Raw genomic sequence first — 25,529 nt, 5'->3', positions numbered from 1 at the left:
GAGGCGCCGGGGGGGCGGGCGCCGCCGCGGGTCCCCCCGAGGCGGGCACGGTGGTGCTCGGAGGCCCTTCGGTAGCAGCTTTTTCCCGAGGGACTCGGCATGCTCTGGCATAGCCTGGTAGAGGGCTTGTTTTGCTTTCCAGCCCCGCTGCGTTTCGGTGCGGTGTTAGTCCTCTCCTGCATGCTCTATCCCGGCTCTATATATAGTTTAAAAAAAAAAAAAAACTGGCTACAGAATTGGATTACTGTCTAGTAACGAGAGAGGCAGAAAGTAAGAGGGGAATGTAGGTGGTAGAGGGCTTGTTTTGCTTTCCAGCCCCGCTGCGTTTCGGTGCGGTGTTAGTCCTCTCCTGCATGCTCTATCCCGGCTCTATATATAGTTTAAAAAAAAAAAAAAAACTGGCTACAGAATTGGATTACTGTCTAGTAACGAGAGAGGCAGAAAGTAAGAGGGGAATGTAGGGGAGAAAATATGTCTCCAGCCGAGATTTAAAAAAAAAAAAAAAGTTGGAAGCGCTCTGGATTAGTTATACTTATTGTGGATACTCTCATTGTCAAAAGTTTCAGCGTGTTCTCTAGTACTGTTACATTAAGATTTTCTTTTGATTAATGTATCAGGAAAATGGTTTTGTTTGGGTTGCTTGGTTTCTTCCATATTAGCTAGACAGATATTACTCCGAAGAGGTGATTTAGAACCCTGCTGTGCATATGTTTTCAAATTACTTTTTAAATCGGGAATGCAAATGACATAGCTGAAGGGGATTGTTTGGAGTGCAAAAAAAAAGCACGTGAGGGTGAATATAACTGGGTTTTTTTCCAATTTTTTGAATTAACATAGAATTTATTTTTAGCCTCCATTCTGAGATCAATCCATAAGATCATTATAAATCATAAAGGACATGTGTATAAGTACCCCATCTAAGAAAAATTTTCCAAGTAACTTTCAAATAGCTGGCCACAAGTTGTGTTTTATTGCTGAAGATTTGTTGATTTCTGTAAGCTCAGCCAGACGACTGCTGATTCTGTTACTGATTGTTGTTTGAGGGTACTTTTTTTTTTAAACAAAGGCCAAAGTTCATCCCAAATATTTGAATGCTGCATAATTGTATGCTTCTGCGTGAGAAGATATCTCTCTGTGTGTGTATTCATGCTTCTCTCTCTCGCAAACAAATGTATGCTTTCTTGGTTGTCAGAATGATTTAATATGCAGTAGCTAATACAAAGCAGCATCTGTTGCATGAGAAAGTGAAGCAAGTAGCTTAGAAATGTGGATATTTGGAACTCCTAAAATTTTCTTCCAACAACTATAGTGTTTTTTAAAGGAAACATAAAGTGTCCTTATCTTTTTGGTGGTGAATGACTGTGGCTAAGATTTTGGCCAGTAATGCAAACAGACCTCTCAGCCTTTGTTAGAGTTACCCTGGCTTCGCCTAGCTGAAGCAGAAATCAAAACCTGTAGAGCTACCACCCAATACAAATGCCTTAAAACCTATATTTTTTTAATTCTTGGTAAGCGATGTGCTTTCCATATAGATAATAACCTATTTAAACCACTTCCCTGAAATACTTAGCATTTCAAAAGAAGACAATGACTTGAGCAGCCTTGCTGATGTGACCTGGGTATTGTGTCTAGCTGATGCTGACCTGTTAGGGAGCAGAGTGTGAAGCCTCCTGGTACTTCTTTTACTAGTAACAAGGTGGTTTAGATAAGGGAGGAAGGTTTTGATATTTTATGATTCAAGGAAGCAGAGAGAAGGGTGGAGTATGATGCTTTAATTCAGAAAAATAATTTTAAAGCTTGAAAATAAGTAACAACACAAGTCATAAATATTATCACCTCCAGAGATTGTCCTGCCTGTTCCTACTGTGCAGAAGTGAATGTCTGTTTCTCCTAGACCTTGCTCTGTTAAAGGAAATCTGTACAGAAATTAAAACATTTCATGTTCACTTATGACACAGAGCCTGGATCCTGCAGATCTTAAACGTTGGTATGGGGGAAGTGTCAGCATATTTTGATGGTAGCTCCTTATGCCTTGGCACTAGTTTTTAAACACAACATTTCATATGTACTCTTATTATTGTTTAGTATGTATATTACAGAGATCCAAATGAGTGTGGTTAGGTTAGTCTGTGCTGGACCCTCTGCAGCAGCATACTGAGAGGTTAGTATCTATATATCAGAGATTGGGGAATGGTGTGGAAATGTAAAACAGCTTGTCTAGAAGTCAGTGGCAAAGTTGGAACTATAACCAGGCCTTGTGACTTTAAGAGCTGTGTCTTCTCCTCTGGACTGCGCTGTTTGTCCTAATGTATCTGTGAATCAGATTATCATGTCACTTGAAATTAGCATTTACAAGACAATTTTAGTGTGGTTTTAGTTTGTTTTTTTGTTTTTTTTTTTTAAATAATTCTACATATGTCCTTTTACTATGGAGTCAAATAAGTATGTTGGGGGGAAAAAGGGGGAAAAAGACATCATTAAGGATTAGATCATGTTGTGCATTGTCCGTAATGCATCAGTAGACTGAATTACAGTGGAGCTATGCCAGTGATGACTTTGGCCCAGCAGGAGTAGGGTAAGTCCAAAATTAGCTATTGTATCCATGAGACGAAGCAAGTTTCAGATGTAAAAGTGCTTGAGCTTTGCAGAAACATTGCTCACGGGAATAAGGGCTACACAGCAAATTCCTGTAGTGATCAGGTGGGATTGGTTTAAGAAAGAACAAGAAAAAAATTAATTTTTGTTGTAGGGCTAAGGAGTTAGAATACCAAATTTATTCCTGCTGTCATTTTTATCTACTTGGAACTGGAAATATACATACTACATTCTATCTCCTGTGGGATTATTAGACAATGAATAGTTTATTTGCTTGTGTATTTGTTCAGCATGTATTACTTTTCCAAGTGCTCCATTTGTAAGATGATGTGACGGACACCTCAGGTCCCAGGTTTTTCTGTTGGAAGGACCTGTGGCAGACAGCAAAAGGCTGGAGAGACTTTCAAGGATTTCAGTGTAATACTCTGCTGGCAGGATTTTTCTTTCTTGTTTTTTCTGCTGGAGCAGGAAGTAATTTCCACCTGAAAAACCTACCAGTCTCAGACCATTTGATTGTTTCTTGTGCTGCAGTTACTGGTGCTCGACAGAATGGCTGGTTTAGAGGACTTTCCTCCCTCCGTTCTCTGGCGCACTGCTGCCAAAGCCCATCCTTCTCCAGAAGGGAGCTGCCTTTAAACCTCTATGCACTAGGCTGATGGGCTTTGGTGTCAGGAGCTGACCTAGTGAATTGTAGCAAGCTGGGTCTGCATAGCAGTAAGACGTTTTTTCATTCTGTATTGGGTGATAAAGTTGAAAACACACATTCTTTTGCCCATTAAAATATGTCCTCTGTAGAAGTTGCGTTAATCTTGAAAGCTCGGCTTTCAGGATGGACATTTTTATCACTTTTCAGACAAGTTTGAGGATAGTGTGCCATTAGCACATACCCCAGCAACAGCCAGGTGTTTGAGTTTGCGGCCTCTCTAATTTGCTCTGTGAGCAAGCTTAGGTCTATTCCAGCTGCTATCAGATTTTTTGAATTTTTGATGGCTCTATTTGCTTCCGAGACCAAAGAGTACGGTAAGCATGGAATCTGATGGCGGCAAAGTCTACAGCTGACATTACTACGTACTTGCAGAACCCTATGGACTTCATCCTTGGGAGAAGAGCAATGAGTTTCTATTTCTATAATACTATTAGTGATCTGAAGAGAGGCCATGCAGTGCACCTGGCAAATTGTCAGCATTTTGCCCTAGAAATAAACTGCGTTAGGCTGAGCTGTGATGAGTGTTTAACTCTTAACCTATATAGGGGTCCAAATTGCAGAAGCCAGGAACATGTGAGGAGCACTTAGTAATTTCTAAAAGCCGTGCAGTATATATAGTCTTGCTGATATGGGATGAGATAGTAAACTCTTTGTTTCAAAAGCTTTAGTGGTACTACATGTATTAAGACGTAAATCTCATGACATTTTGTGATATATTTTCATATGCATATTTTTCTTTTGAACGTGTTACTGTATTTATTTTTTGTATATCACCAGTGGTTTTAGGGGAGCCAGGATTCTTGCATGTAAGGAACACCTTCTTTTAAGTGGTGGTTTTTTTTAATTTAGAAAATAGTTTTGAAGAGAGGTGGGTGTTATTTCTTGTGGAACTCATCTGATAAGGATAGAATGTACCAACTGAAATGGAAACATGACATGCTTTTAAAAGCAGCTGAACAAGGTGTTCCTTAAATGATTTACATTTTGGTGGGGAAAACCAGGGATAATACATGAGTGATTTTAGGAACATCTTGGGTGTGAGCATACCTTCTGTTGTGTTGGTAGTTGACCGCACAATATTTACAAGAATTGACCATGTTCTTAGGATTGCCTTGATACCAGGAAAATATGAAAACTGTAGATATAGTAAGTGGCAGAGGCTGTCTGCAAGACCGTGAAGTATGTTCTTCTTTTGAGTCTGGTGCCCATCTGGTTTCAGTACTAAGCAAAGGGCCAGTCATAGTTTTGTGTGTCCACGTGCAAATTTGTATTTTTTTTAATGCCAATTTTAAACTACCTTGTTTTCAATTTGGCCTGTCCCTGTATGTAAGGAGCTTTAACATTGCATAGAGTTGTTTAAGAGTGTCTGCACTTAAGATTAGATTGTCTTAACGGTGGTGCACTGGAGATCATTACAGTACAGTCCCTGTGTGCAAACACAGTCTAGCTGCCATTATACTTGTTAGCTTTTTGTTGCCGGTAATTTCACTGCTACAAAACTGTGTGCACTAACCTATGTACTGCCCTGGCTTTATGGGCAGGTTTTTACAGCCCTGTCCTAACCTTTGTGCTACTACAACTGTGCTGCTAGCAGTACCCACACGAGCTAGTTTAGCTGTGGCACAGATAGCTGCAGGGAAGACACTGCTTTACGAATCTGTTTGTAACTAGCTTTTGTGGCATTAGTGTGACTTTGCAGATCAGGTCTAAAGGTGAAAATACGGCACACAAGCGGACACAGGCCTTTAGTCAGGTGTGCTTTCTGCCTGCAGTCCCGTTTGTCCATCAGTACCTTTCTTTTCTTCCTCCTTGTCATGTCCCCAGAGGTCAAACCGCCCTCTGGGCACAGAGGTTTCTGCTCCCTGCAGCCCCTCCAACTTCTTCTCCCCACCCTTGCATCAGAGTTACTGCCTCTTCTATTAGCTTGGATAATAGTGTGTGTAGTTGACTTCTAGTCCACACTATGCCATTTAAAAAAAAAAAAATGCTACTGTAAAGCTAAAGCAGTAATGTTGATACAGCCAGTTAGGGAGCAGCTACGCATTCAGTTATGTTGGCAGAGACGAAGGAACTGAGGAAAGGAGGGAGGTCAGGGGACAAAGCATTGTCCGGTGTTGCAGCCCCTTCCTCAAAGTAGTTGCATGTCAGACCCAGCCCTTAGTAAGATGTCTTAAATTTGTAATCTCTCTGTCAGCAGCCAATACAATTCAAAACCTTTTGTCAATATTTTTTTTTTTTCTTGAGATGTGCAGGCCAGCTAACATTTTGCATTAAAACTGGTGGTAAAACTCCTCTTGACTTGAAAGACAACACAGCAATGTTTATATAGATCACTGATAGGCTAAGGGGAAAAAATGTATTTTACTATTTGTTGAGATGTTTTCAAATATTCATATCTCTACCTTTTTTTTCTTCCCCCCTTTCTCAAGAGACTAAATATTTAAAATAGCCTCTGAAAGGACTCATAAGATTCTCATTATATTGTATACTAAGTGTTGAATCTTTGTGAAATAAAATGCTTAAAATGGTTGCTTAACTTTTATAGTATTAGGAAAAGACCCTGAACATTGCAGTCATTTAAATATAATGAGAAATAAATGCAAAAAATTGATGAAATCAAGAAATACACACTGTACGGGATTATCACATCAGGGATCCAATTAAAATGAGCTCTTCTAATAAATATTGGTTTAATAATGTAAACTTGTGATCGCTATATTATTGCAACAAAAATAAAATTAACAAGATTTAATGGACTGAGCAGCCATTAATTTTCACTTGTTAATTTATTAGGAGCTTCTAATGCTTAGATGCACAATAATGCCATTATCCTGCATGAACTACTTTATGAAATAAATAGGACCAAACAGTGCTTGAATTAAATTGAAATCAGGTTTTATTCCTGAATTATCTTTTTCTGTTTTTTATTTTTTTTATTATTATTATTTTTTCTAGCTTTCCTCTATTGAGTGCAATTAAATTTTCAGGGATGGGAAGCAGCACTCTCTTCCAGTAAGGCTTATGAATAGTCCTAATTAACTTTTGTCCTTGTCTGCCTTGATGGGCTGTGTAAAAAGCTTTTTCCAGTCCAAAGCTGATTGTGTTGATTGGCAGTGAAGAGAGCAGACAGGAGCGAGGGGAATAAAGACAGGGCAGAGGTTCTTGTCCAGACACTCTAGTTCTAGTAGGCTGACTCCACCAAGCTTAGCAAATGTTTGCTAATTACATTTTGTTACATGCGACTTGAGTCCCAACATAAAGACAAGGAAGTTGTTAATAATTGGGCACTTGTACTTGTCACTGGTAGCACAACTTTCTGTGTAACTGAAGAGACAATAATGTGTCAATTGTTTCAGTTAATACTGCTTTTAAAGATGTTTTGAAGCCTTTTAGACCTGATCCTCATTTGCTCACGCATCTCTTCACCATCACCGTCAGAATGGTGGGACTTGCCCTTAAGCAAGCAGGGAAGTTTGATTGCTACTGGTACTGTGGCTCTGTAGAAACAGAATAAAAAGCCAGAGCTCGCTCTTTCTGTATTAAAGGCTTGATCCTTCAGAAGCATAGGTCACAAATGTGAGCAGGAATAAACTACTTGTGCATAGTAGTAGGAGCCCTACAAAAAAAAAAAGGTAACCCTTATCTTCTGAAGACCCCAGCCAGGTAAGAAATAATAACGCCTTGCTTTTTAGAGGCTCACCCAGGAATTGTGTGAGCTCCAGAATAGGAAATCTTCATTGTCAACTAAGAAGCCTGTTAAACCTAAGCTGCTGCAGCTACACCATTTCGGGTATCCAAATTTGCTCATTTAGCAACAAGGTAGGTTTCTCTATCCTACATGGCTGTGGTACAGACAGACTTTAGGCTATTGAAAATGAGTAGGTCAGGAAATCTGTGGGATTGTGTGCCCCAGCAATTGCTCCAAGTATTGAACCATCATTCCTTTCTCTACAGTGGAGAATCTCCACGTGAGCAGGCATTACTCAGTGTGAGCAATGATTGCTGATACCGACCTTGCTTACATCAAGAGTGCACTTCTGAAGTAGCAGATGTCAGAGGATAGGAGCAGCACTGGGGAAAGGGCACCGGGAAACATGGGGAGAAAATGGTATTTGTTCCTTGTGAGTTTGATTCTTCAGCCTGCTTGCGTTCAGAATCGTGCTATTCCACGAGGAGTCAATTTGATTGCATTTTTAAAGTATTAGGAGCTGCTGTTGATGTGGAAGACGTGATGAAATTATAAATCTCATTGGTGAGCCCCATGAAAGAACATGCTTAAAAATCCAGTAAAACCTACCTGTTAGAAGTGTAACCTGTGTAAGTCTAGGAAAGGTGAATAGGTGATCTTGATAACTTTTATTTGTCCCTAGAAATACCTTTACAGCTCACTTGCTGTTAGCACTGAGGTTATGAGGGCAAAGAAGTTGCACGTTTCAGGTAGTCGTGTGACTGGGTCTGTGCGTGCTTACCTTGTCCTAGGGTACCTGCACACTCACCACAGATTTGCAGTGTGCCTGACCCCATGAATGGGAGCATCTGCTTTTCGATCTCTGGAGGAATATGCATCAGTTTACAAAACGTGAGGTCTGTGAAGCTTGGAGAGAAGATTGCAGGGGACAAGGTGTCAGGAGAGTCGGTCTATCTGCCTGGGACCCTTGCTTCCTTCAGGCTTCGGGGTCCTCAGGAAGGAGAGTCTCAGGGTCGAGGTATTAGGTGGACTATCCTTAGCTCACTTCATAATTTGTAGTTATCTAATCTGAAAATTTCATTCAACTTTTGCTTACAAATTGTGTCATAGGAAAAGTTGGAGATTATCTTTGAATTGGTGACGTTCATTAACCATAACACAATCTTTTTAAAAAAGGAAGTCAAAACAGAAATTTCTTCCTTTGTGGTGAAGTTGCAGCCAGCGATGGTTGCATGATGGATGCTGATACTGACTCTCCTTTTTCACAATAAAAGAGGAAAAACTTTGTCCTTCCTGTTCTAGTTGCTTGAACATGAAAAGAGAAATTCATTTACTCTTCACAGATGTAGAACAGTTAAAGTTCACAAAAATACTGAGCTTAGTAGGAGACATCTGTGGAACATGAGCGTGCCTCTATTTTTGTGTTGAATGTGCAACTGTTGTTGCTTTATCTACTTAACAGCCAGAGAACGCTTTTTCCCCCAAATTTTCTTTCCCTCCATAACTGGATTTTAAGTGTTGCTGTGTGGGAAGACCCAACTACAAGAACCTTTAATTTTGTTATACTCGGAGAGACCAGTGGTGTGGTTTTTTTCATAGAGATACAAAGTCTGTGGTTTCCATACATGTGGAACTGTGCAGAAAGGTCCCTTTCTTCTTATTATTTGTTGAACAAATTGTTGTTCCCCTTGAGTCAGATGCATAGCCAATTTGTAGCACACATGTAATAGTATCTGAAAAATTATATCAGTGTTTAAAAAGCACTCTTTGCCTAAAAGAAAGGCTAATAAGGGGCTTTCCCCAGTGCTGCTCCTATCCTCTGACATCTGCTACTTCAGAAGTGCACTCTTGATGTAAGCAAGGTCGGTATCGGCAATCATTGCTCACACTGAGTAATGCCTGCTCACGTGGAGATTCTCCACTGTAGAGAAAGAATGATGGTTTTCATTCAACTTTTGCTTACAAATTGTGTCATAGGAAAAGTTGGAGATTATCTTTGAATTGGTGACGTTCATTAACCATAACACAACCTTTTTAAAAAAGGAAGTCAAAACAGAAATTTCTTCCTTTGTGGTGAAGTTGCAGCCAGCGATGGTTGCATGATGGATGCTGATACTGACTCTCCTTTTTCACAATAAAAGAGGAAAAACTTTGTCCTTCCTGTTCTAGTTGCTTGAACATGAAAAGAGAAATTCATTTACTCTTCACAGATGTAGAACAGTTAAAGTTCACAAAAATACTGAGCTTAGTAGGAGACATCTGTGGAACATGAGCGTGCCTCTATTTTTGTGTTGAATGTGCAACTGTTGTTGCTTTATCTACTTAACAGCCAGAGAACGCTTTTTCCCCCAAATTTTCTTTCCCTCCATAACTGGATTTTAAGTGTTGCTGTGTGGGAAGACCCAACTACAAGAACCTTTAATTTTGTTATACTCGGAGAGACCAGTGGTGTGGTTTTTTTCATAGAGATACAAAGTCTGTGGTTTCCATACATGTGGAACTGTGCAGAAAGGTCCCTTTCTTCTTATTATTTGTTGAACAAATTGTTGTTCCCCTTGAGTCAGATGCATAGCCAATTTGTAGCACACATGTAATAGTATCTGAAAAATTATATCAGTGTTTAAAAAGCACTCTTTGCCTAAAAGAAAGGCTAATAAGGGGCTTTCCCCAGTGCTGCTCCTATCCTCTGACATCTGCTACTTCAGAAGTGCACTCTTGATGTAAGCAAGGTCGGTATCAGCAATCATTGCTCACACTGAGTAATGCCTGCTCACGTGGAGATTCTCCACTGTAGAGAAAGGAATGATGGTTCAATACTTGGAGCAATTGCTGGGGCACACAATCCCACAGATTTCCTGACCTACTCATTTTCAATAGCCTAAAGTCTGTCTGTACCACAGCCATGTAGGATAGAGAAACCTACCTTGTCTGAGTCTTTTCCTACTCTTTTTGTGTTTGTGTAATTACATGGATTTCAGTAAATTTACTTCTGATTTACACGCAAGTGAAAGGAGAGTCAGGCCAGTACAAGAAAGCAGTGAACTGAAAACAGAGGATAGAGATGTTTGTAGGTTGAATATTATCCAGTTTTCTCTTTTAAATTCAGGGCTTTTGGGGCTTCTGTGGGTTCTTTGCAGGACTTGAAGCCTGTCCAGCAGAGCCTGTGAGACCTGAGGGCTCGGCGCTGGGCAACCTGCGTGGCTGCAGCACATAGCAGTCCCATGAAGACTGGACTTGTCAGCCCTGGGCTGGAAATCTGGCAGGAAGCCAGGCAGGATTTAGCTGGAAGTTTGTTGAAAATGATACTTCTCTGCAAAGCACTTCATTTTCAGAGGAGTTCTCGCTCATGTTTCATTGAGGGTTTTCTGATGGGCGCTAGTGTGGCTTGGCAGAGACCCTCCGCATTTTGTAGCTGAGATACCACTGGCAGTGGGTTTGGCATTGGCAGTGGCTCCTGAATCCTGTGCCTGTGCAGAAGGCGGCATTTGGCTGTTCTCACTGTAGGGGTTTTTTTTTTCTTTTTTTTTAAAACCATTTTTAACTAGCTTGCATACCAATGGTGAAGCCCTTGTAATGTGCTTCTCCCTGAGCCCCATTCCCACCTCCCCTGCTACACAGCTATACAAATACAGGAAAGAATAAGGGTTTCCTCTTCCATGGCCTAGATAAAGCCCACCCACAATTATAGGCCTTGAACTCAGAAGAGCACGAGGTCTGCTAGTTACATCTATCCTTTCTTTCTTCTCCCATGGTCAGCAGCCTGTTGGAGGAAAGGTCTAGAATAGTTACTGATGTTGGCCTGGAACCTTCAAGCGAAACTTGAAGGAGACCCTGGATTAATTACCTTGTAAGAGTTTCACGAGCCTGGAATGATGAAACTTGCATATGATTTGCCTAATCTTTCTCCGTATCTGCTTCTTGGGCCTAAATTTACCTGACTTACTGAACATAGTCAAAACTATCTTTTTGACCTGTTTAATGTTATTGTTTTCTCTTCAAAATTTTGTGGCCTTTTTTTTTTTATGGCCAGTGGAGTTTTTGCAGAAGATGACTGTTAGAATGGTGGAAAGTAAAAACCAGCTGATTTGAAACCACTGCGTTAGAAACAAGCTTTACAAAATAACTAAATGTAATTGTTTTAAAAAGTAGATAATCACTGTCTGATTATCAAAGCTAATACTACTTCATAGCTGATTTCTGTTTCCACTAAAAGTCTGCTGGCAGTCAGCAAACTGTTTTGAGCTTTGCTCTGAATTAGATGCCATAAATAACTTGTGTGTAGGTAGACAGCTGATCATTGAAGCTTTTTCCCAAATCTGGTTTTGCTTGTTTGGTAGAACTACAGGCTGAAAGTTCATGTATAGAGTTGCAATTGCATATTTGTTTTTCCCAGTCATAACTGAATTAAGATAGGTTTTCAGTTGTGGATTACTGCATAATGAATGTACATTGTGGTTAGGGAAGACCAAAAACATCAGGTTTTGTTCCATACCACTGTGTAACATTGAGCAAAAAGTTTAACCTGCTTGTACCTTACTCTTAACTACCTAGCAAATACAGTACTTGCCTCACAAGGATGTCAGAGAATTTAATAACAGTTGTGAAAAGCTCTTAAAATCTCAAGAGGTAGACTCTGTTGCGAAACCCAATACCTTGCTACTTTAAAAAGCTTTCTGTTGCTGTTCAGCATCTCATTTGTACTAAGAAAGCAGTTTTAATTTTTGCTGGAAACTCTTTGAAAATATGTAGATGCTATGTCAGTGAGAATATTAGAATTCCGTAGATGTTTAGTGGTAAACCTTAACTGAGTTTGCATAATATTTATCTATTCATCTCTGTGCTGGTGCCTCCTGTACACAGGGAATATTTTGACTGGTTGATACACATCATACCACAGTGGTCTGCTACTGAGCTTAAGTTTGAAGTCTGTTAGCACAAGTCCAGGGGAAACACTATACATGTAGCTTCATGTTTTCATTTAAGTAATATTATATAACCATATGTGAATTTAACGCCATCCAAATACAAAATGTTAAATGAAATAAATGTGTGTCTGTCAAGTGATTGTGCTGTTGTTGGTGGACTTTTACGACCATGACCCACAGCAACATGAGTTGGAAAAACTAAACATTTCTATACCTATAGCTGTGTCTTTTACTGAACGTTTTGGCAGCCACTGAGAGTGCTGGGCAGTCACATCTATTGGCTTTATAACGCCTTTGCATCTGAAGACTTCTGGTGAATAGTTCTGAAAGAGGTGCTTGAAAACTAATAGCTGGCCATCTGGCTAGAAACAACATTATTAATTAAGCTTTCTCTTTCAAATCATTTACAAGTCTGAAATAAATGCTCTTTTCGAAGGTATTGAAGCAAGTTGAATTTGAATTCTTGGTGTGGGAAACAGTGTGTTTAATGTATCTCTTCACTAAAATTAAGGATCGAGAAGTAAAGCTTGACATCATGGTTACTTAGATTTCCTAAGAGCAAAACAACCTCTGGATTAGTCCTTGTGTGTTTTAAATGGTTATTTTCTACAAAAGACAACAATTGAGCTCAGATGCTGTCAGCTACTCCCATTTAAAAATAAAAAAATCTTTACTATGCAATATTCATTAAGTCCTTTTAAAGACCTTTTCATTATGGTCATTCCACAACCTGTTGAAGTGTGTGTGTTTGTGACTTCTCATTTTATACCATAGATGTTAAAGTCCTTTATAGCAAAAGGATTTTTACCTCTTGCTGATGGGGAGAGTGAAGTCCTGAAAACTTGGTTCACTTACCTGAGGTTCATGGGGGGGCAAAGGCAAAGAAACATTTAGGGTGCAGACATCCTAAGGCCTGCTACAGTGTTCGATATACAAGATAGAAGTGACATTACTCTTGAGAGTGCATCTTCCCATGCTCAGGATGGAAAACAGGTCAGTTTGAAAGCTGTTCTTTCTGTGTTATACTGATAATTCATAACATATTCATAATGTAGCATTGATAATTATATTCATAAAACTGATTTTCAGTTAAATACAGGAAGAGGTCTCTAGCATTTTAGAACTGTGGAATCACAGAATGGTTTGGATTGGAAGGGACCTTCAGAGATCATCTAGTCCAGCCCCCTGCCATGGCCAGGGACATCTTTTACTAGACCAGGTTACTCAAAGCTCCGTCCAACCTGACTTTGAACACTTCCAATGATGGGGCATTCACAACTTCTCTGGGCAGCCTGCACACAAAGAAAATATGAAAGTGCTGAGGATACACCTCCTTGGATACTTGAGAGATGGTATTTTGTTATGCGTGCATGTTTTCCAGAGTTAAGATGGGTACAGCTCCCTCTTGTCTTGATTTTTCAGTACCTTAAGCGTACCTAGCAGTTCTTATTGATATGTTTGAGGGCCAGAAGAACAAGCTTTAATTAAATCTATTTGTAAGTATTGCAGTTCCTGATGATTGCACTTGGAGAATATATATCTTAGGATATCGGAAGAACTATATAGCTGTTTAGATACGTGGAATGGTATACGGGCATGAAGGGAGAACCCTTAAATAGTGTTCTGGGTTAAAAGAATAGTTTCATGTAAACATCCCCTCATTTTCCTCCCTTTAGTTCTCCATTTTTTGCTAACAGTGTCTGTGCTGTAAAATTTTGGTGTGCCAGACACAAATGAACCCATACAAGCAAGTGAAGGCCTTGGAAATTATGGCTTGAAATTGAGTTTTGTAAGTCACTGCTTTGCATGCCAGGCTCTACTGGTTTGAAAGCCCTGTTGAGATAGCTGCTTCTAAACAGGAATAAAAATAGACATTTGAGTGTTCTGATTTTAGAGAAAAAAAAAAAGGCATTTATTGGATTATGATTGGCTGATGACTTTGAAGCTGGAGACAGTTTTATATTACAGAGCTTCTCACTCTGCTTATTCTCTCAGTTCCTGTTCTCCCCCCATCTTTTTTTTTTTTTTCTCTCTCTTTTCTTGCTTTCTATTTTTAGGATGGCATTTCAGAGTTTCTGCTGTACTGGCAGGCCAGCTATTCCATAAGAAAAAGAAAGAGGGAAGGTGGGAGGTAGAGCTAATGAGCACTAATAGTCTGTTATTAATTTGGCTTTTGAGTGCTTACATTCAAAGTTTATATGTTTCCAATTTATCTGATAGTTGATGAAAGATCTGCTTGCACTTGAAGCCATTGATTACATGCATTTTGAAAATCTTTGTGCACTTCAATAGAAGAGAGGAAAAGTAGGAAATTTAGGACTGGAGAGAGGCCATTAGAAGTTTTAGGACAATTCTTTGTGCATTTTATTTTTTTTTATATGTGTGTATATATATTATTTTTTAAATATGTGTATATAAATAAATAAAAACTTGTGTCCAGTAGAATTAGCTTCAAGTGAAAATTAGTATTTTAATTAACCATTCTATGGAGAAAAAAAAAGAAAGTATTGTAACTTCGTTAAAAACAATGTTAATGCTCTATTAATATTTGAACGAAATATGAATAGCCCTTGTTTAGTATGTACATGTGCCTATACAAATGAAATAATGGGATAATGGTTTTCCAGTCAGCTCTAATGCTGATGAGAGATTTGAGTTGCTTCAAGGGCATAAAAGCAGGGAGAGGGAATTCCACAGGGATGGAGTAGTTAGTGCATATGGATGTGAAATTCCTCCATCCCTCCTAGTGAAGGGGCCTGATGCTGTGTGGCCCTGCTAAAACTGTTTGGTGAGATGCAGCTGACCATAGTCTCTTTGCGAATTTGTGCTTTTGTGACTTGCATTCTCCTCTGTGTGTGTGTGTGTTTTTCTTTGTTTAGGGATTGGGGTGGGTTTTTGTGTTTAAATATTATTTTCCTTCCTTGTGCTGTGTCTGAGAACCTTAAACAACAGGGAAAGATGGTTACTTGGAGGGCAAGGAAATGAACAAAAATGTTCTTTGTTATGAAAGCAAAAGGCATTACTTAGTGTGACAATGCCTAAAACAATCCAGGCATAGGTGTTCTTGTTTTTGAAGCCTGAGTGGGATTTGATTTTTGTTAGTAGTTCAGTAAGTCACATATTTTTTCATGTGTGACTTCAGGGCTGTCATTTTTGCACATGCAGAGCAGCTCTGAATTTACATCACTATGAGAGAATAACTGGGGAAGCATAAAAGACTTTGTCGCACTTTTGCTTTAGAATCACATCTTGATTTTACAAATCATACCGTATTCCATCCTTAATTTTGGTTTGCAGTCGCTGTGCTACTTGGAGCTATGAAGAATATTTTTCTAGGTTCATTTGAGGGTTAAGTGTTGTTAAAAGCTGGCTGAAAGTTGGTGCAGTGTAACTGCATATGTAATGTATTGCTATAAGTTAAATCACTGAAGAATTATTTTTAGAAGACAAGGATATTTCAAAACACAGGCCATAACTTTTCTAACAGTGATTCAGTAACTTACTCCTGTCAGTTAAAAATTGCACCTCACGCTGAGTTGAATCCATGCTAGCTTGCAGGATTTTTTTTAATTCTTATTTTATTACAGCAGGTGAGGTTGTTACTGCAAGGTACTTAGCCTCTTTAGAATAAATGTGTCTTTAGAATAAACAGGAGACAAACACGTCTTTTGGTTCACAAAAACTGCTATGCGTAGTTTGTTTTGTAGCTATCATGGGGACCGAGGTCTGCTTCTTAATCTGAAGTTGGCAATCCTTTGGGAATGCAGTGTACAGGTTTGCTCATAGGATAACCTTTCTCCGGTTTTGTTTTCTGGTGTTACCTCCTGGCACAAAAGACTGGAGGAGGAGTAAGCAAGTGAAGTGTTTAAAATTTGTATATGTTTATATCTACTGCAGTAGTTTTCAGGGACTGAAGAAGAGGTGACTAAGGAAACTATGTTTGTGTGTGTTGTGCAGCAGTCTACCTGAATGAAACTGCTCATGTGGTCTCTTCTTTTGGGAAATTTAAAAAAAGTTTTCCACAGGCTGAAGAAGTTGAAAGTCACTGTGAATGCATGCAGTTGGCTGGCAGATGCATCCAAGCCAGCTTGTCGTAGCAAGCGGCATTATGTTAGTGGAAGTTGTGATAGCAATAACCCCCGCTTTTATTTGTCAATAATTTTTTGTCTTGTACTTTAACCCCAAATACTTCGATATGCCAATAAATGGCAGAGTGGATTTGGACAGAGTAGGCATCTTGGGCTGCACTTCTGGGAGTTGAACTCAATGATCCTTATGGGTCCCTTCCAGCTTGAGATGCTCTATGATTCTGTGTCTCATTAATGTTGTTTGGAAGCCAAGTTCATTTTAACAGAAATGACAACTCCGAATTATCTTATTTCCATGTACTTTTATGCTGTCATATCTCTACATACTATGATAATGATACATCAGTAACATAATATTATTTATGGTTTCCACTTCTACAAGCATAGTTCTTGTTACCTGCAAACCACTGCAGGAATATTACTCGCTGAGCAAACCGCTTGACTTTGAAGAATGTAACTATGATGAAGTGTTTTGTTTTCTCACATCCTACACCAGTGACTGGTAGTTTCTTGTCACTGTTGCTACCAGGGGCTGTTCAAGACAAGTTTGTGGCTTTACTAGCAAATAGGTATGTCGTGATTCCTTGGTGAACAGACATCTAACCACATGCAAAGCCATTACAGTTGGCCATTTGGTAACTGTCCTTACAAGGTGCCTCTGAAGTGACTAGCACTGAAGATGCAGACTCCCTTATGCCTTTTGATGTCCCCTTCAAAGAAAAGACTAAATGATGTCTCATTGTGTAAGGTAAGTAGCCTGTTAGTGGTCATGTCCTCTAATGAAGGACTTGAGCTCTTGAGATATCCTTAGTCTAGCACTTTTCATGAGGGTTGAAAGCATTTTGCATGCTGGAGCAGGGTGTTACAACAAAGCAAAATGTGGGTGCAAAACTGTCTGGGCGTTGCTGGACTCTGCAGGGATTTGGTGTTCCTCGTGTGGAAGGTGAGTAGCCGTGTGATCCTTGTGCAACAAGTAAATGAGCAGCCTTTGAAATATTCCTCCATCTTCTTAACCAAGTCTGGCTCTCTGCAATTCGAGCATTTGTTAGCACACAGATAAGCGAATTGTACAAGAGGCAACATTACCTAGCAATTGCCTAATCTTCCCATGTGCAATAATCTGCTACCCAGATATGTTGGATAATGCAGATGTGAAGTATTATAACTTTATGGGACTCTTTTCTTCATTGAAAATTAGCTAGATCACCATAGTGCATTTTGTCAGAGATGAGAGTATTTCAGAACATGGATGTGTAACTGTCACTGACAGGAATTGTGCCTGGAGCGTACTGAATGAAAATATGCTTCTTAAAATCTTTTTCCTTTAATTTACATCAAAAGAATCTTGTATAATTTAAACATACTGTTACCATCAGGTGGTGATGTTCATATGCATCTCTAATCAATGTAGCATTACTTTCCTCGTCTTTTTGCGTTAGTTGAAGCCCTTCATGAGATTATTTCAGCTAAAACCTCTCATTCTCTGGCATTTGGTCTCTTTCTCTGCAGTGCACTAGCAATACTTAAAGTGATGGATCAGCACCTAATAAAAGGGGGATTATCTCTAAGCTGAAAATAAGTAGAAAGAGCCTCCTGTGGAAATTACAGGGTTTGGTTGTCATTACTGATTCATTTTGTGATACTTGTAGTAACTTTCAGTGCAATAATCAGCAAGGTGAGGGTCTTCGGAGGACTTTGTCACTAACTGTTTTTTACTACTTGCAAACTATTTAGACTTTGGCTGTTCAAACTGTTCAGATGATCTCTCCCCAGTCATGCAAATATCACAAGCTGTTCCACTTGTTCATTTATTCTGTTGGAAAGGCAGAGGGGAAAAACAGCCTTGACTTGCACCCTGGAGGGATGCTATGCAAAACCAGTCTAAGGTTCCTGGGGGGGGGGGAGCTGTGGAGTTTTCTATTCTTTTGTTTATTATACTTTGCTTTCTGTCATCTCTTAGCAAATAATGAATAACAGTAATAGTATGCTGCGAGACATGAAATCTGGAAGTGTTTATTACAATATGTGTGTGAACTATAGTCATCACCAGAACTTATTTTCTCACAGACTGGTTAGTAACTGCCTGGGGGAAGAAGCTTACAGTTATCTTTGTAATAAGGTCTCAGGGACTCTGGTATTTCTGCTTCCCAGGTTCCCTGTGCATAGCAATTACTGTCCATTCTGCAGTCAACACCTGTCTCTAATTTCCATTAGTAACAAAGGACTCTGCCTGCTGTATAAACCCTTTGCTGTGTGTGTATAGAGTACTTTGCTTTTACAGTCGAGGGCTAGGAAACACCACAAAAGCAGATAAAAGCTAAGTAAAGCAGTTGCTGCAGTAGGCCTAAAACAAACATAAAATTTGGTGAGGTTTTTCCTTCCTTCCTTCCCTTCGTGGTTTATTTTTGTCTTTATTTTTGATATGGGGGAGGGGTGTGAGTGGGGAAGATTTATCTCTAAGCGTGAACACTGAAATTTTGATGGGGTTTGTGCACACTGTTTGTTGGGGTTGTTTTTATCACCTTCCCCTCCTTTAAGAACTGCTTTCTTTAAATTAAGATTTCCATGATCTCAGTCCTACGGTGAGCTTCCCATGGCCAGGCCTGTGTCCATGCAGAGCTGTAGGAAACCCTTTTGCCCTGTGAACGCTTAGGATGAGTAATAGCGGTCCCACCAAATTCACACGCGCTTGAAGTCAGACATGTTCTGAAGAGTCTTGCCAGACTGAGTCTCATGTAAGTCAGTGGGACTAATCACGTGTCTAAGTCTAACCATATGATTCCCTTCCTAAAATCTGCAGCTGCTCGTGCATGGCTATGGTATTGCCTGAGGTGTTATCAGATGCATGTGTTTCTGAGGGAGCTGCTTTGCCTGCAGTAATATTTCTTTAATTTTATTTTTTACTTTTCATAGCAGATCTGTTTAACAGTGGGGTTGCTGCTACTTTGGACTCTAAAAGCATTTTGGAGAGGATTGCTTGTAAAGTGATTTTTCAGCTTGTAATGACTGCAGTCTGCTTACTAAATATATATTTAATATTATTCTTTGGGTTTTTAAAGAAAATGGAACATCAGATAATTAGTTTAGCTCCTTGTTTCTAGAAATCGCATCTCTACTGGCAAGCAAATGTAAAACAAAAGGAAGCATTCTGGGACTGAGTAAGGCTGCAGCTTCATGTTAGACCTCTGATTTAGTCTAATAGTAGATTGCCATTAAAGGCATAATCCCATTTCTGTCTCTCTCTGTGTGAGTCTGCTGCCTGTGCAGAGTTTACTGTAGTTCTCAGAGTGTCTTTTTATCTTTATGGCAACAAGATCACCCAGCCTGATATCTTGCAAATCGTGCACTTTTAAATCAGACTTGTGGGTAGAGTTTTAACCTCTGTATTGAAATTAGTAACCTGTACAAGTGTGTCTTCTAGAAATGCATCCTGTCTTCATTTAAAGATACCAAGACAGAGATTCCATTATGTTCTCCATTTTTTTCAACAGCTAATAATCTCCTCACATTAATCTCCTCACATTTTAAAAAAAAAAAAAAAAAAAAAAAAAAAAAAAAAAGTACCATATTTCAGCTGCAATTGGCCTGGTGTCAGCTTACAGCATTGCTTCATTATACCTCTCTTGGCTAGACTGAAGAGTCCTTCAGTATTCACTTTTTCCCCTCCAATAAACATACTCTTACACTGCTGTGATTCAGTTGTCGTTCAGTCATTGTCTTAAAAAACCCAATGGATTGAAATTCTTGTATCTCTTGTTTTAATACATTTTCTGCAGTCCTAAACTGTTTTTGTGGGTATATTTTTACCAAGCTGTACACAGCCAATTACCTTACAAAAGTCTAAACATACTATGTCTAGAAAATTACCTTTTATCAACCAAATTTCTCCTCTAATAACAGAATGAAACTAAATTTGAGAAGACCTTAAAACCAGATTGCCCAGAGTTGTGGTGGTCTTTAATTCTGCTGTGGTCTTATAATTTTTTTCACTGGAAATAAAATTTACCCTGTACCTGCCTCTAGAAGTCCCCCACCCCTCAGATGATGTTAAATTTTGTCCCATGATGGGGGTGTTTTATGTTTTGTTTTGTGTGCCCTTGTAGCTTGTGCAGTCCTTCAAAGGAACTTTCTAAAGAGCAGTTGTCCCCAGAAGGTCCGCTGGCTTCAAGAGGGTAAAGGCGCTTAAGCAGTGTAATATATTGCTAAGTCTGTGTTTGCCTCATGATTTGAGAGGGATGGGAGAGAGCACGTTGGAACATGGGTGTCTCCATGGCCTGACACTGACTCTGTGGAAACAAAACTTCAGAAATTCCTCTGTAGAGGCAGTGGGAGGTGAGGCAGCTTGCCACGGACCTGACATCTGACTTGAGGCTTGATTCTTTCCACCTGGAGAAGTCCTGTGATTATTTTTAGTACTTCTGATTCTGCTTAGAAGTAGTTTTGAATAGTATGGGCTATTGCAGAAAAGTGGGCAAATTGTCCAGGAAGGTGTCTGAAAAGTTTTCATTAAAAAAAAAAAAAATCCACTGTATACATCACCTGTGTTGGAGTAGAACAATGCCAGGTCATGAACAAACTCACATGTGCTCTGCATACAAGCACCGATGAGGCAAGTCAGAGTTTAGATTTGAGTGATTTCCATAATCTTATGAAAAATGGAAATTTAGGATCTCCTATATTCTTTCCAATTTATATTTTTTTTCATTTAAGATGCTAGTACGATTTTTACAGTTTCAAGGGGGTTATGGGAATATATTAACAATACTTCAAGTATTTCTTTTATGGGTAAACTCAGGACAAATCAGTGTCTTTTAAGCGTAATGCTACACTTAGCATTTCTGCCCTGAGGAGAAGAATATGATTACGCAGCATATAAGACTTGCTTGGACAAGTTGTAATGAATGTTAAATAACTGTTTGGTAGCAGCACGCGTGCTTTTAACTTAATAAATGTACATTGTGGTAATGGTAGAGAAGACCTCAAGATTACAATTATTTGAAGTATGCTTTACAAGTGCTTAGCAAAGCAAACTAGTTTGTAGTCTCAGTCAGGAGCACACACTCTAAGGAGATGCAAGGAATTTTCATTCACCCCATGTGGTTTAAACCAGCAGAAGACATCTGCCTCTCTTTTGGCAGTCAGCTACTTTGCAAGGGCTGTGTAATGCTCATTGCAGTAAGACTGAAAGTTAAATACTTGCCTGAACTGGGACTTGTGATGGCAGACTGATCTTCAGGTGGCTTAGGAATCCAAAGTTGCTGAAGACCAGTTGAGCATTACGTCACCAGAATGGTGCTGCACTGTGACTGGTGCCCTGAGCTTCCTACGCCTGAAAAACTGCAATTCCAGGGAATAATCAGGAAGATGCATTTTGACTGTTTGATTGCTCTTGCTCTTGCAAAGCTTAGAGACCTGGTGGGGTGATGGGGGGCTGTTTGACTGTGAGCAAAAGGATGAGTAATTTAGCATTCACCTGAGCGGTTCTGAGATCCAAAAGAAGCTTCCTGTGCCTGTTATTTCTTTAGCTTTTATAAAAGCTAAAGGGTCCCTCTCCAGTGTTATCAGTTTGTTTAGAGAACGAGGGCTCTTACTACTGAGCTGTGCGATGAAGGATGATTGCCATTTTGTGGAATTTTTTCTTTGCTTCATTCTTGGTTTTACTCCAGTGCAGAATGAACTTTGACACTTCTGGGGAATTAAAGTAGATAGGATTATAAACTGTTGTGGTGGAAATTGTCAAAAGGTGATTAATACTAGAAGCTTTTTTTTTTTTTTTTTTTAGTTGCGTAGACAGTCTCCAATGTAGAACTGCGTTGTTAATTGTTGTGATGCAAACTCTGTAGGCAAAGCTTAAGGCTGTTGTATTTCTATTCAGGATTTCTCGGACAGAAAGGTGGTGCATCTGTAGTATTACACACACCCAGTAAGTTTGCAGTTTTGGCAAGGTGTTAGACCCATTGTATTGGGCTGCCCGGATGGTCTCACAGTGTGTCAATTGACTCTACAAAATGTGTGGTAGCCAAGATGCCTCTTCAAAGTGTCAGACTTGCTGCACACATTTGCAGTTTGTTTGTGCACCTGCAATGCACATATCTGGACTTTCTGGACCTACTGCAACCTGTAGCTTTGACCAGGCTTCAGTAGGTCTGGAAAGCATGAAGAAATGTAGAAAACCTTCAAGCTCTGCCTGAACACCTTTTTTTTTTTTTTTAATGAAAAAGAGCTGATGGGCCTGGGGAAACCTGGAAACATGTTAGCTGGAGGAAAGCTGTTTAAAATGGCAATGTGATTAATTTCCACTTCATTTCTTCAGCTAGAGTCAATACTTGGACAGGAGTTGCACCCTGGGAACCAAGCATTCAAATGCAAGCTGAGAAGAAAGGAGATTGCTTGCATACCTTTTGGCTTGTTTCTGCTCAAAATAGCACATACAAATGGAAATTGGTGCCCAACTTCTGCTAACTGGGCCCTAAGTGGGGCCTGTTCTTTCTCTCAGCAGTGGGGGGACTGTTAAGGCCTGTTCCTAGGTAAACCTGTAGCATGATGTGCATTTAGTCGTCTTTCGTTTCTCTGGGGAAATTTTAGGGTTGTCTTGTTTCTGTTCAGGGTCCCACAGACAGAAATGAGAGCACATGCAGGGTATAATACATGGACAGCGAGGAAGCGCTCAAGCATTTTCTGAAGCTCTGAATTTCCTGAGTATACGCATGCAGTAGCTTGTGGTAGCTCGAGTGCTTTGTGGGAGCATATTCCTTACTATTAATTCTCTGTACAGCACATGAGCCTGTTTCCTGTCGGCAGCCTGTTCCCCGCAGGGAAAAGATGTGGTTTAAAAGCAGCCTGCCATTGCATTCCAGGGCAATATTCAGCTAGCTCCCAGCTGCCCTCTTTCCCAGACACTCTTCAGATCTAAGCAGGGGATAGGATGCAAAATGGATGAATTGCCTTTGTGGTAGCAATAGGCCGTTTCCAGTCACCATCTTTCCTAGAGAAAGTTTGCCCTTCGCCGCATGAAAGGGAAGGCGGGTGGTGAGGATCGGGCCAGTTGGCTCTTGGTTGAGCAGCCCGGGGTGGGCAGTACAATGTGCGTGTTAACTTCCTCCTTGAGAAAATGTCCAGACTTATCATGTGCTGTAGCAAAATTTATGGGTTACTCAGATGTACAGGTTTTTTGGTTTTTGAAAGAAGGATCAGCTTGCAAAACATTAGATGTTGATGCCAGATGTATTTGGATGTGGTTTGCTTTGTTCTTAAACAATAGACAGTTTTAAAGAAAGAGGACTATTACATGTGCCTGTATGTCCCATTGTTTCCAACATGGGTATAATCCTGCCTACAGAGTTCAGCATTATCACGCTGATTCTGTTTGTAGCGACTCATACAGTTGAACATTTGTCATCCAGTTTCTTGAATCTTTGATCTCTTCGCTTCTTTTTGATCAAATCTGGAATTTGCATCCTGTGCTGTAGTAACTGCATGGTTTTGTGAAGCAGTTCTGAAGGAGTAAATTCCATCACTGCACACCTACTAGGTGCTTGAACTGTTAAGTGTAAGCATTTAGTTAGTTCTGTGTATTTCTGTCATAGTTTTTCATGGCCCTGTATTTTACCAGCAGTGATTTCAAAGGGAAATAATATGCAGGTTTTTAATAAATAAATAAATAAATAAATTTCTAATGGCAGACCAACAGCATGCATTTAAAAATAATATTCTGAGTACACTGTTAAAAAAGAATCAAGAAATCCTCCAGAGTGGCACTTGCTTTTAATGTAAGCTAGGCATCTTTTTCTTTCATGAGGCTAGAAAAAATGTACTTTGAAAATGATAGGAAGCATTCAGGAGACCATGCTGATGAGGATCATTTAGCTTTTTTTTATTTGGAATTCTCAGGTCTTAATTAACCTAAGATATCAATGAGTGTCTTTCATTTCTCTCTGAAATGCAGGGTTGATCACTGAATTTAAATAAACAGATACTGTAACACACTTTCCTGGCTGTGTGAACAAAACTTGAAAAACTAAGAGTCATGAAACCATAATTGGATTAAATGTATTCCTTTACCCATTGGGAATATGGATAAAATTTCTGTCTTTCAATAGTTTTGTTTTGACCATGCTAGTTAAAGATCCTAGGCTGATGGCTTGTGTTACAATGGGTTGAACAGCAGATGGCAACTATGGAAGTGTAAATTAGCTAGCAGCTGACATTACTTGGAGAGCTATTGATTGTGTTGATACCATTATATGAGGATAAGTGCTAGATACTCAGTCAATCAATAAGGGGAGAATAGAACTTACTTGGAATCATTTCATTAAGTTAACCCATCAGGAGTTCTTGCTTCTATCCAGTTACACAATGAAACATTTTTCTGGTTTTTTTTTTTTCCCAAAAAATAATTTGTTGCTTTGAAACCTGGACTCTTAATTGTTTACAGACAAAAATTCCTAGGCTTTGCAGTAGCAAAGATTTTTATTTTTAAATATTTTATCCTTATTTCCTGGACTGTTCACATTCAGGCACACAAAAGTGAGAGGAGGAAGGAGAGTGGGCAAAACATGCCCATCGGAAGAGCCTGGGGGAATCTTTGTTTCTCTCGAGCAATTTCTCGCTGACTTGGGAGTGGTGGTGACAGGTTTTGCAGAAAGTAACATCCGGTTTCCTTGGCCAACAGAGTACTGAATGTGACTCAAGGTTTTTCAGGGAAACAATGGATTTAGCAATACAGTATTATCATATTGGCTCACTAACTTGGGTACCTGCCTTGGATCATAGCTTGTGTGTGATGCATCATAGGAGTTTCCAGTCCTTCCTGTAAAGATCTTGGCAAAGCTAGCAGCAAAAGAAAATAAAGTCTCTGTGCCCTGATACAGCACACGGCACAGGATGATTGACTACCTTTTACAGCAAAAAAAACCACCTCATTTTTTACTCAGTTTTACTCAATTACTCAAAATGGCAATCCCATTTGCAAATCTGTCTTTAGTATTTGATTTGTTGGCTTTTTTTTTCGCCTCAAAGAATTATAAAAGTCCAATCAAGGTAAGGCATAACATGAATGAAGTGAGTAGAGCAGCAAACCCAAAGCATTGGAGTCTTTCCCCAGCCTAATAAATAAATAGACGTGTGGCTTGTGGTACAACGGTGTTTGGATGGTGATGCTTTACTCCATGACTGTTCCATAGCATGGAAATGTTACATTAACACTGGACAAAAGGAGAATACAGGACTTAAGTTCAAGAGAGAGATCTGGCTTCCTGTTAAAGATCTTCAAATCCAGCTGCTGCTTGATAGGTGACCAATCTGGGAATTATTGTTCTGTGGTGCAAAACTTTGCTACCAGGTGCTCCCTCTTCAACCCTGGGAAGTGTGGAGGGTAAGCATTGTGCAGAATATCAACATTTACAAGACACTGAGGTGAGGCTTTTGTTACCATCCCCGTCCCATGTCATGGGTTCGACTGTTGCTTGGCTGGCTTGCAGCCAAATGGAGCAAATGGAAGTTGAGAACTGACTCTGAACTTCATGTTA

At 39.6% G+C, this 25,529-nt stretch overlaps 1 protein-coding gene across 1 annotated transcript in view; it reads left to right on the top strand.

The window, feature by feature from the left end:
* Positions 1–25,529, top strand: part of SMAD3 (SMAD family member 3) — a 79,772-nt gene that overhangs the window by 305 nt on the left and 53,938 nt on the right. The window lies entirely within an intron of this gene.

This window comes from Aptenodytes forsteri, unplaced genomic scaffold (assembly GCF_000699145.1).
Source record: "Aptenodytes forsteri isolate BGI_AS27 unplaced genomic scaffold, ASM69914v1 Scaffold83, whole genome shotgun sequence".
NCBI classification, from domain to species: Eukaryota; Metazoa; Chordata; class Aves; order Sphenisciformes; family Spheniscidae; genus Aptenodytes; species Aptenodytes forsteri.
This window is presented reverse-complemented; position numbering and strand designations above follow the sequence as displayed.